The sequence below is a fragment of the Vitis vinifera genome, chromosome 9 (assembly GCF_030704535.1).
Source record: "Vitis vinifera cultivar Pinot Noir 40024 chromosome 9, ASM3070453v1".
Classification (NCBI taxonomy): Eukaryota; Viridiplantae; Streptophyta; class Magnoliopsida; order Vitales; family Vitaceae; genus Vitis; species Vitis vinifera.
The window spans coordinates 17698940-17710567 of record NC_081813.1 but is presented as its reverse complement, the minus strand read 5'-3'; positions in this window follow the sequence as shown (position 1 = coordinate 17710567).

Below are 11628 nucleotides of genomic sequence, written 5' to 3'. Positions count from 1 at the left end.
ATATTGAAGTGTTAAAAAACAATTGTTTGTAGTAATTCATATCTATTCGGGATAAATAAGATTGATACTTTAATAATCAATTCATTCATTTTATATTTAAAATATAATTATCATATTTTATAAAAAAAATGCTTTATAATTCATATATATTTGATATAATTTTTATATTTTCAAATATTTTTATATTTCAAATTATATATATATTTTTGCATTTAATTTTATAATATATTTTATATTTTACAAAATATAATTTTATAAATTTATATTTAATAATAACTATCTTGTATTAATAAATTAACAATAAATACATATGCATTTATTATACTTATTTTTAATAATTTTTTGTACAATTATTTTTAAAACAACTCATTGAAAACAAATAAAAATGATTTAAAACAACTAAATTATGTTTTAATATTATTATAAAATACTATATTTTTATAACAAATTTATTTCTCATATTAAAATAATTACATTATTTTTATATTGATCATATTAAAATTTTATACACATATATATGATTTTTTATCCATATTAAACAATTTTTATATTTATTGTTGTTTTAAATAAATTTAAATTTAAGCGAATATATGAATTGCCATACATCCGATCATAGTGTGCTCCTTCATGCACCTAATTGCCTTTAAATTGCCTTCTTCAGAGTTAATCGTCATTACCCACTTATCATATTTTCTTCAGCTAGGGTAAGAGAGTTGAATGTGTTCTGATTACTACTCAAAAAGTGCTATTTGATAGCCTATAATTAATCCTTTTAAACACTTTTGAGTAGTAGTTTAGGTCTTTTAACTCAATTGGCATGTTAAGGATCCTTTAAAGCAATTTTAATCACTTTGTGTAAGTTTTGGTGTTTTTGTTAGTATTTTGATCACCAAAGCAAGTCAAGACTGAGGAGAGCTATGAGGAATCTTGGGCAAAGCTTAGAAGTCATTTGCCAAGAGTAAATCCGGAATGCAAGGAGAAAAAGTAAAGAGAATCTGCCATGAAGCCTATTCTTGATGACAGTCGTAGCAGCCACTTTTGGAGCACTTTCTGAAGTCCAAATGATGCATACTATATACCATTTCAAAGCTCAAGAAGTCAAAAATCCAATGCTTGAAACGGTGCGCAATTCGGAGTTGAAACGAAGAAGTTGCAGCCATTACAATCCAATCACTCCGATCTGAAGGAAGCATTTTGCAAAGTGCTGCGAAATCACCCTTTTGTTGCGAAGTGATTCCGCAGCCTTTTTGTACAGTAGGGTGTATTTCCTCCTGAAGATGCTCGACATATACCGCGAGAGGGAAGCTGAGAACATCAAGGTGGAAGCCAACTTCGCAGCCCTGCGAGTTTAGCTTGTTGATGTGAAAATATTTCGCAGCCCTCTTGAGTGTCTGCGAAATCTCGCAGACACCGTTTTTCTCCTGCGAAATGGTTCCTGAAGCCTCTCGATATTTGCTACCGACATTGGGAGATATTTTCCATTAGATTTTTGTTGTCTAAATCCCAAAATACTCCTTGTAAACTACCAATTACAAGTTTCCTTAGTTTTTAAGTTAGTAAAAAGAGAAAATATCAATGTAATAATTAGTTTTATATTATGTTCATATAAATACCTCTCGAGAGCCTGTTCTCAGATAAGAGTTCCTTCTGTAAAAGTTTGGGTAAGCAAGTAAAGTTTATTTCTTTCTACTGCCTTACCTTCTCACTTTGTATTTTTATTTTATTTCTAAGTTATGAATTTTCTGAGGAGTTTTCCCTAGAGAATGAGTAACTAAACCTCTAATTCCTTAGAGCTAAGGTTGCCGGGGAAGGTTCCAAGTGCAAGAATGCAAAGCTTTGTGGTTTTAGCTATTAATGAAGAGAAAGTGAAATCCTTTAGTGATTTCTATGTTTTTAGTTAACTTAAAACATCTTGGAGTCACCTGGGCCAACACTTGGTAAGGCAAGTGATTTCCAACCATGGAAATGCACTAGTTTACCCCTTGCGAGCCTCTGGGAGGTGACTTCAGGGTAGGATTTTCTAGAATAGCCAACATTTGATAAGCTTTTGGACTCCAAGGAGACATCCATTAGTTATCTCTTGCGAGCTTTTGACGGGTAATCCAAGGTTAAAGATCACCTTGAATGGTTAAGGCTTAGTGAGAGGCTTAAATCATTGCAGGTTGCATCAGTGAGAGAATTAAAGTGAAATCTAATTGAAGGAGTCTCTGTACATCACCGGTTAGAGAATTGACTATATGTTGAATCTCTAACGCGAGGAAAGGAACCATCTGACCGGAGCTATGTCTTTTGCATGAGGAACCACCCTAATGAACCTAATTCTTCAAGGAATGTTTTTCTTCCTAAATTATTCCAAACTTCTGTTATGTTAATTAGTTTAAGTCTAAACCTTTACCAATCAAAGTTTGTGTTTTACTTCTTAAGCTAACCATGAAATGAAACAATACCAATTCACTTGGAATTGGTATCATTGATTGCTTGTTAATCTTTCCCAGTGAACGATCCTAGAGCCGCTATACTATAGTAGCTTTTTCTTTACTACCCTAGTGTATGGTGTTATAGGTTATAAATTTTGTTGATTACTCCCTCAATCAAGGAGCACCAGCTGGACACGAATCAGCTGAGATACCAATTGGGCATGAATCATGTTCCATTATAAAAATTTCACTAGGCAATCTCTCTGCGTTTTTGGAAATGAAGAATCCTCGTGTTTATCACAATCTTCAATGTCTTCCAATTGAAATATTGGTTGAGATCATGACTTGTGTTGTAAAAACATCGTCAATGGACTTCTTTAATGCTAGAAAAAATTGTGCATCAAGCCTTTGAATTATTTCTATTTGTATATGATAGATAGCTATATTATAAATAAAGATTAATAATCAGATCTAAATTTGTAGTTGCAGAGAATTACTTGAGGCATCAAAAGATAAAGAAAACATGTGATACATCTCGTTAGAAAAATTCTTGGTTTGCCCATGGTTTGAAGCTAGAAGTCAAGTTGCTCTACTCTTTAAAAGTTGCAGAGATGTTGGAAATCCAGAGGCATTATATAGGAAAGGAATGGTAAGTTTTTATTTTATAAGATTTGGTTATCTTGTTTGAATAAATATTTATATGTCTTATTTATTGTGAACCTCTTTGGAATTGATTTTCTTTAATAATTAGTGTTTTTTAGCATAGAGAAAGTAGAATATGTTAGACTTAAGCCTCTAAAAGCAAGACATGATGGAACAAAGTTAGACTTAACTATCCTCTTGCTATCATTTTGGTGTGTTGACATTGATTTGAGCATTCTATAATACATAGTACTAATGAATTAAATAGGCAATAATGATTCTCTTAGTACTTAACTTTAAACGTGCTTAATTAGATGTTAAAACTAGTTTAGTGCTAATCTTATTTAATTATGAATTAAACCTTGATTAAGGTTAAATGGGATTAGTTAATGACTTAAGCATGCTTATTAGGTTCTTAGGGGCTGATTAGAGTTATGAAAACCTAAATGACTAATGGGCAGCCATAGGTTTAATAATGGATAACTTGAAGGACTAAATAGCAATTTTGGAAAGTTGAGATTGATGGTAGCCTTATGGCCTGCCATCACTTGCTTTGTTGCTTGGGGACCCTTTATAAGGGCTTGCAGCCTCGTTTAGGAGCCTTGTGTTCGTAGCGGCCTGGGTTAGAGAGAAACAGTGAAGATTTGAGGTAAGAAAGTTGATTAATTTAGTAATTTGGTATATTTGGGTTCCTAATGATATTTTGAAACAAATTAATGGTAAGGTATGTATAAAAGTTGAGTGTAATTAGTTATAAACATGTTTTAGTTAAAAATTAGAGTTAATTAAGGATTAAAGTGTTTTAACTTGAGTATTTTATTGATGGAAAGACCAACATACAACTTTGTTTAGTTTGGTTTGGTTGAAAAATAGATTAGTGAAACATGTGATTAATTAGGTTATTTAGACACTTGGGACTTGTTAATGGGTTAGGTTTTAAGAAAATCAAAATAACTAGTGTTTGGTAATTAATTGGGGAATATTAATATGCATTGTAAAGATTGTTTAATTCAATTCAAATTTGATTTGAAAACCTGTGGACATGTAGATTAGAGAATATGAGAATTAAAAATTAACAACAGTAAGTTGTTAAAAATTAGTAAGAAAGGAAAATGTCATAAGTTTTAATTGTATAAATTTTCATGGTTAGGAAACCTAAATTATGTTGTTTCATTTCAGTTCCTTGTAATAGGTAAAGATCGCCTACATAGAAGAATCACAAAGGGAAAGTTGGTGTAAGGTAGGGAATTTTATGTCGTTCCATTGTGTATCTTGGTTTTTTCCTTGAAACATTTATTGAAATTTCATGTCATTTATTGAAATTTCATGTCATTTCTATGATTTCATAAAATGTTTTAATGTGTTATTGCATCTCGATTTATTGTATTAAAATATTACAAAGATATTGAAACGTATATTGGTATGAAGATTCATGATTCAGTGTTGTGGAAATGGTTCATGGTGTGGTTGTATTGCAAGAAGGATATGGAATAATGATAGATGATATCCAGATAATTGATTGATATGTGGGAAGTGTTTATGTGAAACTACATGTACTATCCTTTGATATATTGTTTATGTGAGACCGTGGGTCCTTGGGTGAAAGTCCCTAAAGCCCTCGAGGAAGAAACTCCGATGTGGGTGTATGAGTTTGGTCTTGTCCCTGGGTTTTAGTCCTTAAAGACACAGGGTTGGTCCTGCCCATAGGTATGAGTCCCAGAAGACATAAGGTAACTTACCCTTGGGTGATAGTCCCAGAATAGTCATATTATTATATTAACCGAGCATCTTGTGGAGCATTGATATTTGATGTGTACATTGCTAGGGGTTAGTAGTTTATTAGTTGTGAAAGAATGGATGAGGAAAAACAGAGATGAAACCAACAAACACATGCGTACCTGTTTGACATTATTGCATATTTGTTAATGGTTATAAAATGTTTATCATGCATGCTATTATACGTTTAATTCAAGGTTTTTAAGGGTATTAGGGTGGTTATAAACTTTCCTACTAAGTTGTGAACTCACCCTATCACTTCCACTTTTAGATGCAGGTCAGAAGATCTATGCTGGAAATAATGCTTGAGCATTGCTTTTCTATTGATTGGATGTTGTTTGTTCGCATTGAAAGTGTTTTGAGGCTTTGCCTTTGTATCATACTGAGATTAAATCTTTTTGAAGGAATGATGTAATGTATATTTGTCATGTACACTTGTAATATAGGCTACCCGTAGTGAACCATGGGGTTTTGGTATATGTAAAGTAACATAGTACAAGTTTTTTTTGTGAAACGGATCATATTTTGTTAACTAATAGTTACAAAGTTTAATACAGGATGTACACCTCTTTATAACAGGTTTTCATATTCTCTTTTTGCACAAAATAAAGAAGGAACTCAACATTTAAATTTTTGTATCTCCAAATTTCTGAAAACACTTATGTTGTATTTGAGTATCAATTGTTAAGTCTGAAACTCAGGGTGTGACATATTCAATCCATCTCTTTTACAGTGTTTATGACTTGGGTGCATTAGGAGTTGCACAGAAGATGCAAGTCATGGGTTCATTGTAATTAGATAAGTTGTTCATGGATTTGGGCAATCTGGTAAAAACTGTAGTACACCACTTTCTAATTGGAAGGATGACTTGTCTTAGTTGTTGGGATGAGTTTTCCATGATGAGTACACTAGTGTATGTGATGCACACTAGACAAGACCTACGGTGAATCATGACACAAGGTTATCAATTGTCATGATTCACCAAGCTACTATGCTATATGGACTCTCAACCTTGAGAGGACATTGAGTTTGTTCCAAAATCAACAAGAGACTTTGTCCTATAGGTGAGACCCTAAAGTGGTCATATATTCCTATGGATTGGGCCACTATTGATAGAAGTTTGTGGCAACATGTATTCTCAATATAGGCACCATGATATCTCATGGGATGGAGACAGTGTGTTCCTTTAGGTGATCCAAAGGATGTGTGATCATGAAATCTATGGCCACAATAATTCCTTTAATGGAATTTGACACATGCTCCTTGGAGTTAGAGTATGTCAGTTGATCATATAATAAGTGGGATCTATAACTCAAGGATTTGAGAGGTAATCTTGATAGGTGATAGCACTAACTTGTTAGATTACGAACACTAGTTCATGAGGAGTCTGTATGTAATCAACATCATGGACCCGAGCGCTTGGTGTCTCATTGTAATATACATAAGGTATTGGAGTGCAGTTGACTCTTTATAATGGGATGTTGAGTCAATTTCAAATTTTGATTCTAAGGGAGCCCATACTCCTATGGGTTCTAGTGGTTCGTACTCTGAGCTCATATTCCTTGATCAAGCATACACTCAAGTATCTTTGGAGAATGAGGATCATATGTTGGTGTATCATTGTGATGAGTCGTTACCCTTTGGGCATATGGATTAAAACTTTCAGCTTGATAGAGACTTTCACAAGTATACCTCGAGTTTTGTGTCATTGTAGGTTATGGAGCTATTAGTTGAATAAGTATAAAGCAATTTTATATTATTGACTCCACTATGGAAACTAAGTATGTTATTACTTCTAAAGTAGTAAAGGAAGTTGGTTGGCTTCGAAAATTCCTGATAAGACTTGGGATAGTACCCTTGGTTGTATCAGCCCTAGTACTGTTTTGTGATAACAGTGAGGCGATGGCACAGTATAAACAACCAGGAAACAACCAAAAGGGTAACCACATTGAGAGGAAGTATCACTTGATACATGAGATAGTAATGAGAGGAGTTGTAGTTGTGGAGAAGATCGCTTTTATAGAGAACTTAGAAGATATCTTCATGACAATTTTTTCTACTAGACTCTTTGATGGTCATATGGATAACTTAGGTTTCAAATGTGTTCCCAACATGCTTTAGGAATAGTAGGGGTTTGTTAGCATTAGGCCCTATAAAGCATGATATGATGTAATGGATAAAGATTCATTTATAAATTGATTTATTTAAGTTTCCTGTTTCCCTTTATAATCTCATTTGCAATAATTGGTTATTTAAGCATACACACCTCATATCACTTGCGTTGCACATGACTTGGATGCATTAGGAGTTGCACAAAAGATCCAAGTAATGGGTTCCTTGCAGAGTCATGAGTAGTTCATATGTGGTTCATGGATTTGGGCAATCCATTTGAGACTACGTGCATTACCTCCTAATTTGAGTGACACCTTGTCTTGGTTGTCAAGATAGTTTTCCCATGGTGAGTGTAAGGGTGTATGTGATGAACATTGGATATAGGACCTACGGTGAATCATAACGTAAGACTATCGATTTTCATAATTAACCAATCTACTATACCGCATGGACTCTGAACCTTGAAAGGATACTAAGTCTGTTTCAAAGTCAACAAAAGGCTTTGAGCTATAGGTGAGACCCTAAGAGGCAACAGGGCGGGTTCGGGATGGGTCGCCCCCATCCCAACCCCGCACCATTTATTCGAAACAATTCTCATCCCTGTTTTATTTAAAAAATTAAACAGGATGAGGCAGGACGAGGCGGGTATGATAAATTCCCATACCCGCCTCATTTAACTTTTTTTTTTTTAATTTTAATTTTTTTTAAAATTACTTTTAAATTTTTTAATTATATTAAAATAAATATATTTTATAAATAATTCAATTATTATATTTTTTATAACTTATTTTATTAAAAATATTTTTATTATTATCTATATATTAAAAATAGTAAAATAAAAATTAAATTAAATTAATTTTAAATTTTAAATTTAATTAAATTTTAAATTTAATTTTATATATAATCGGGGTGAGATGGGGCAATACCCGAACCCGCCCCGAGTTTTTAAAAAAATTCTCAAACTCGTTTATTAAAATTAAACCCCGTCCCATTAGGAGCGGGACGAGTACCCAAAAAGACCCACCCCATTGCCATCCCTAGTTGTCAAGATAGTTTTCCCATGGTGAGTGTAAGAGTGTATGTGATGAACATTGGATATAGGGCTTACGGTGAATCATAACACAAGACTATCGATTGTCATGATTAACCAATCTACTATACCGCATGGACTCTGAACCTTGAAAGGATATTAAGTCTGTGTCAAAGTCAACAAAAGGCTTTAAGATATAGGTGAGACCCCAAGGGGGTCACATATTCTTATGGATTAGGTCACTGTTGATGGAGGTTAATGGCAACATGTATTCTCAATAGGAACACCATGATATCTCATGGACTTGAGTTAATATGTCCCATTGGGTGGTCAAATGGACATGTGATCTAGAGGACTATGGTCATAGCATTTCTTTTAGTAGAAATTTGATATATGATCTTTGGAGTTAAAATATGTCAATTAATCACATAATAAGTGGGATTTGTAACTCAAGGACTAGAGGGGTCATTTTGATAAATGATAACACTATCTTGTTGGATTATAGACACCAGTTCATGGAGAGTTTACGTGTAGTGGATAGGAGGTCACAGACCCGAGCTTCATCTCATTGTTATTCATAAAGGGTATTGGAATGCAATTGATTCTCTTTAATGGAATGTTGAATCAACTTAAGAATTGAATTTTGAGAGAGCGAGTACTCTTATGGGTCTCAATGGTCCCTACTTTGGGCTTATATACCATGATGGCATAGTTTATATAGATTAGATTGGTTCTAGGTTCATTCTTGTTCATAAGGGTGTTTTGGTAATTACTCTAGGTTGCACAGGGGATAGTGACCAAGTTATCTAGATTGAGCTAATTAATCAATTAGATGGTTCTATGTGGTTAATTAATCAATTAGGATTAGGTTTTAGGATAGATTAAGTAACCCAAACCTTGGTGGGCTCAAGTCACTTAAACCCAATAAGGAAACCCTATAAATACCCCTTAGGGGCTAAGGTTTCTATTACTTTTGAGAGAAAGATGTATTTCACCTCTAGAAAGTGAGAAAGAGAGAGCCTAAGAATCCTCAATTCCAAAGCCCACGCTATGGAGTGTCAAAATCGTGGTTTGAGTCACTAGACAGAAGATCTTAAGTGTACGAGACCTCCAAACTCTTTAAGCTTCTTCACCGAGTGAAATTGATTTGGAAATGTTCAAATCATAGGTAAAGTTTTCTAATGCCTTTTATTTGGATCCTAGTATTGGGATTAAGCCCTTAAAAGCAAGACATAATGTAACAAAGTTAGACTTAATTGTCCATTTGCTATCACTTTGGTGTATTGACGTTGATTTGAGCATTCAGCTCATGTCTCTTACATTGTACATGACTTGGGTGCATTAGAAGTAGCATAGAAGATACAAGTCATGAGTTCCTTATACGTAGATAAGTTGTCCATAATTGGTTCATGAATTTGGGCAATCCAGTATAAACTTTAGTGCACCACCTCCTAATTTAAGAGATGACTTATATTGGCTATCAAGATTTCCCATGGTGAGTATACAAGTATATGTGATGCATATTGGACTAGACTTATGGTGAATCATGATGCAAGACTATCAAATTTCAAGATTCACCAAGTTACTACACTATATGGGTCCCAATGGTCCCTACTTTGAACTCATATACTATGATGACATGATTTATAAGGGTTGGATTAGCTCTAAGTTCATTCTTATGCATAAGCGCATTTTGGTAATTACTTAAGGTTGCACAAGGGATAGTAAACAAGGTCTTTGGTTTGGGCTAATTGATTAAGTAGATGGCTCTGTGTGGTTAATTAATCAATTAGGATCCATTTTAGTCTAGATTAAGTGAACCAAGCCTTAATGGGCTTAAGTCACTTATGCCCAATAGGCAACCCAATAAATACCCCTTTTTGGGTTTGAGTTTCCTAATGACTTTTGGTGAAAGTTGTCTTCCACCTAGAGAAAGAGAGAGAGAGAGAGAATCATAACCTCCTCTCTTCCAAAGCTCACACTTTGGAGTGCCAAGATCATGGTTTGAGTCATTAGGTGAAAGATCTTGGGTGTATAAGACCTCCTTGGATGAAGGGCTACAGTACTTGGACATGCATAGGTCATAAGCACGAGAATCACACATGACGCACATGTGGGCAGCAACATGAAAAGAGAGACTCTCCAGTTTTTCCAGGCATGTTCTTCATCAAATGGATTATAATATGAGAACATCCAAATCACAAATATGAGTTTCAAATCTCTAGATCTTATAGTTATTAATAGTTTTTATTATTATTTTATTTCGATGTGATAGATTTAGAGATGCCTAGGAATAGATGCATGCACCTTACAAGATCCAGAGCATTGGAACAAAGTAATCCAAGGTTCCCAGCAACTAATATCAAAGCCTTAGGGGCTCTAGTATGTTAGATCCCTTATAGGGTGTGCTAACTCTATTTTGTAAGGTATTTTTCTTCATCCCATTGCTTAAAAGGATGAATGAATGAAATGTTTTTATTCATTCAATTAAATGTATAAATATATTTGTATTGGTTGATGATTATTTATTATTTTTCTCTAAATTGGGTTGTACACCCCATAAAAAATATAGGATGTTTATTTGGATGTAAAAAAATTTCTTTTTAATAGATAGGTTGTAAGCAAGGATGAAAAAATCGGTAATCATAGATATATCGGTACTTCGATTTTACGGATATATCGGAGATATATCGGTGGATATTTTGGAAAAAAATGTCGATAAACCTAAAATTGATCAAAATTAATAAAAATATAAGAAAAACTTCATAAAAATGTAATTAGAAGTATATTGATATTTTTAAGTTGTTTTATTAAATAATTTGATATATGTATAATATGATTTATCATATTTGATAATAATATCATATGCATCGATAAAAATATGAATTTTATAAGTGTACATTTATTATTAAATTACATCTAATATTATGATATTTGATTGTAATATGTCTAAAATATATATTAATATTAAAATTATGATCCATTTAATTCAATTGTATTAAACAATATAAAATAAATTATGATATATGTATAATTTTTTAATATTTAATTAATTATTAATGATATTAAAAACATTATGAAGAAAATTATATAATTTTTATATTTTTTGTAATCAATTAAAAGAAAATTTTGCATTTAATCATAAAATAATTATAATTAATTTGCTCTTTAAAATATTCTTTTAATATTTTCTTTATATAATCAGTTTAACTATATATATGTTTAATGTATATTATATAACAAGGGTGAGATGGTCCGATACACGATATATCGCCGACATATCGCGATATTTTCCTCATTGGTTGTAAGCTCCATCATAAGAGCATATAAATTATTGTTGTAAAAATTTCGGTATTTAAATTCATCTATAGTGACCCAAAAGAAAAGAAGGAATCTTGAAGTTTCTTTTCGAGATTCCATGGTGACTCAAAAGAAAAGAAGAATTCTTGAGGATTCTTGGAAGTTCTTATTTTGAGATCTATGGCAGCATATTGATGTCAAATTTGAGTCAAAATTAAGGCTATTTCTAATAGGTTTCTTGGTAAAAATAAAAAAAAAAATCACATATGGTTTTGAAGCTTAGGAAGTCAGGAAACCAACGTTTTAAATATATCACAATTCGGAGTTGAAATGAGGGAGATATGGTCAATT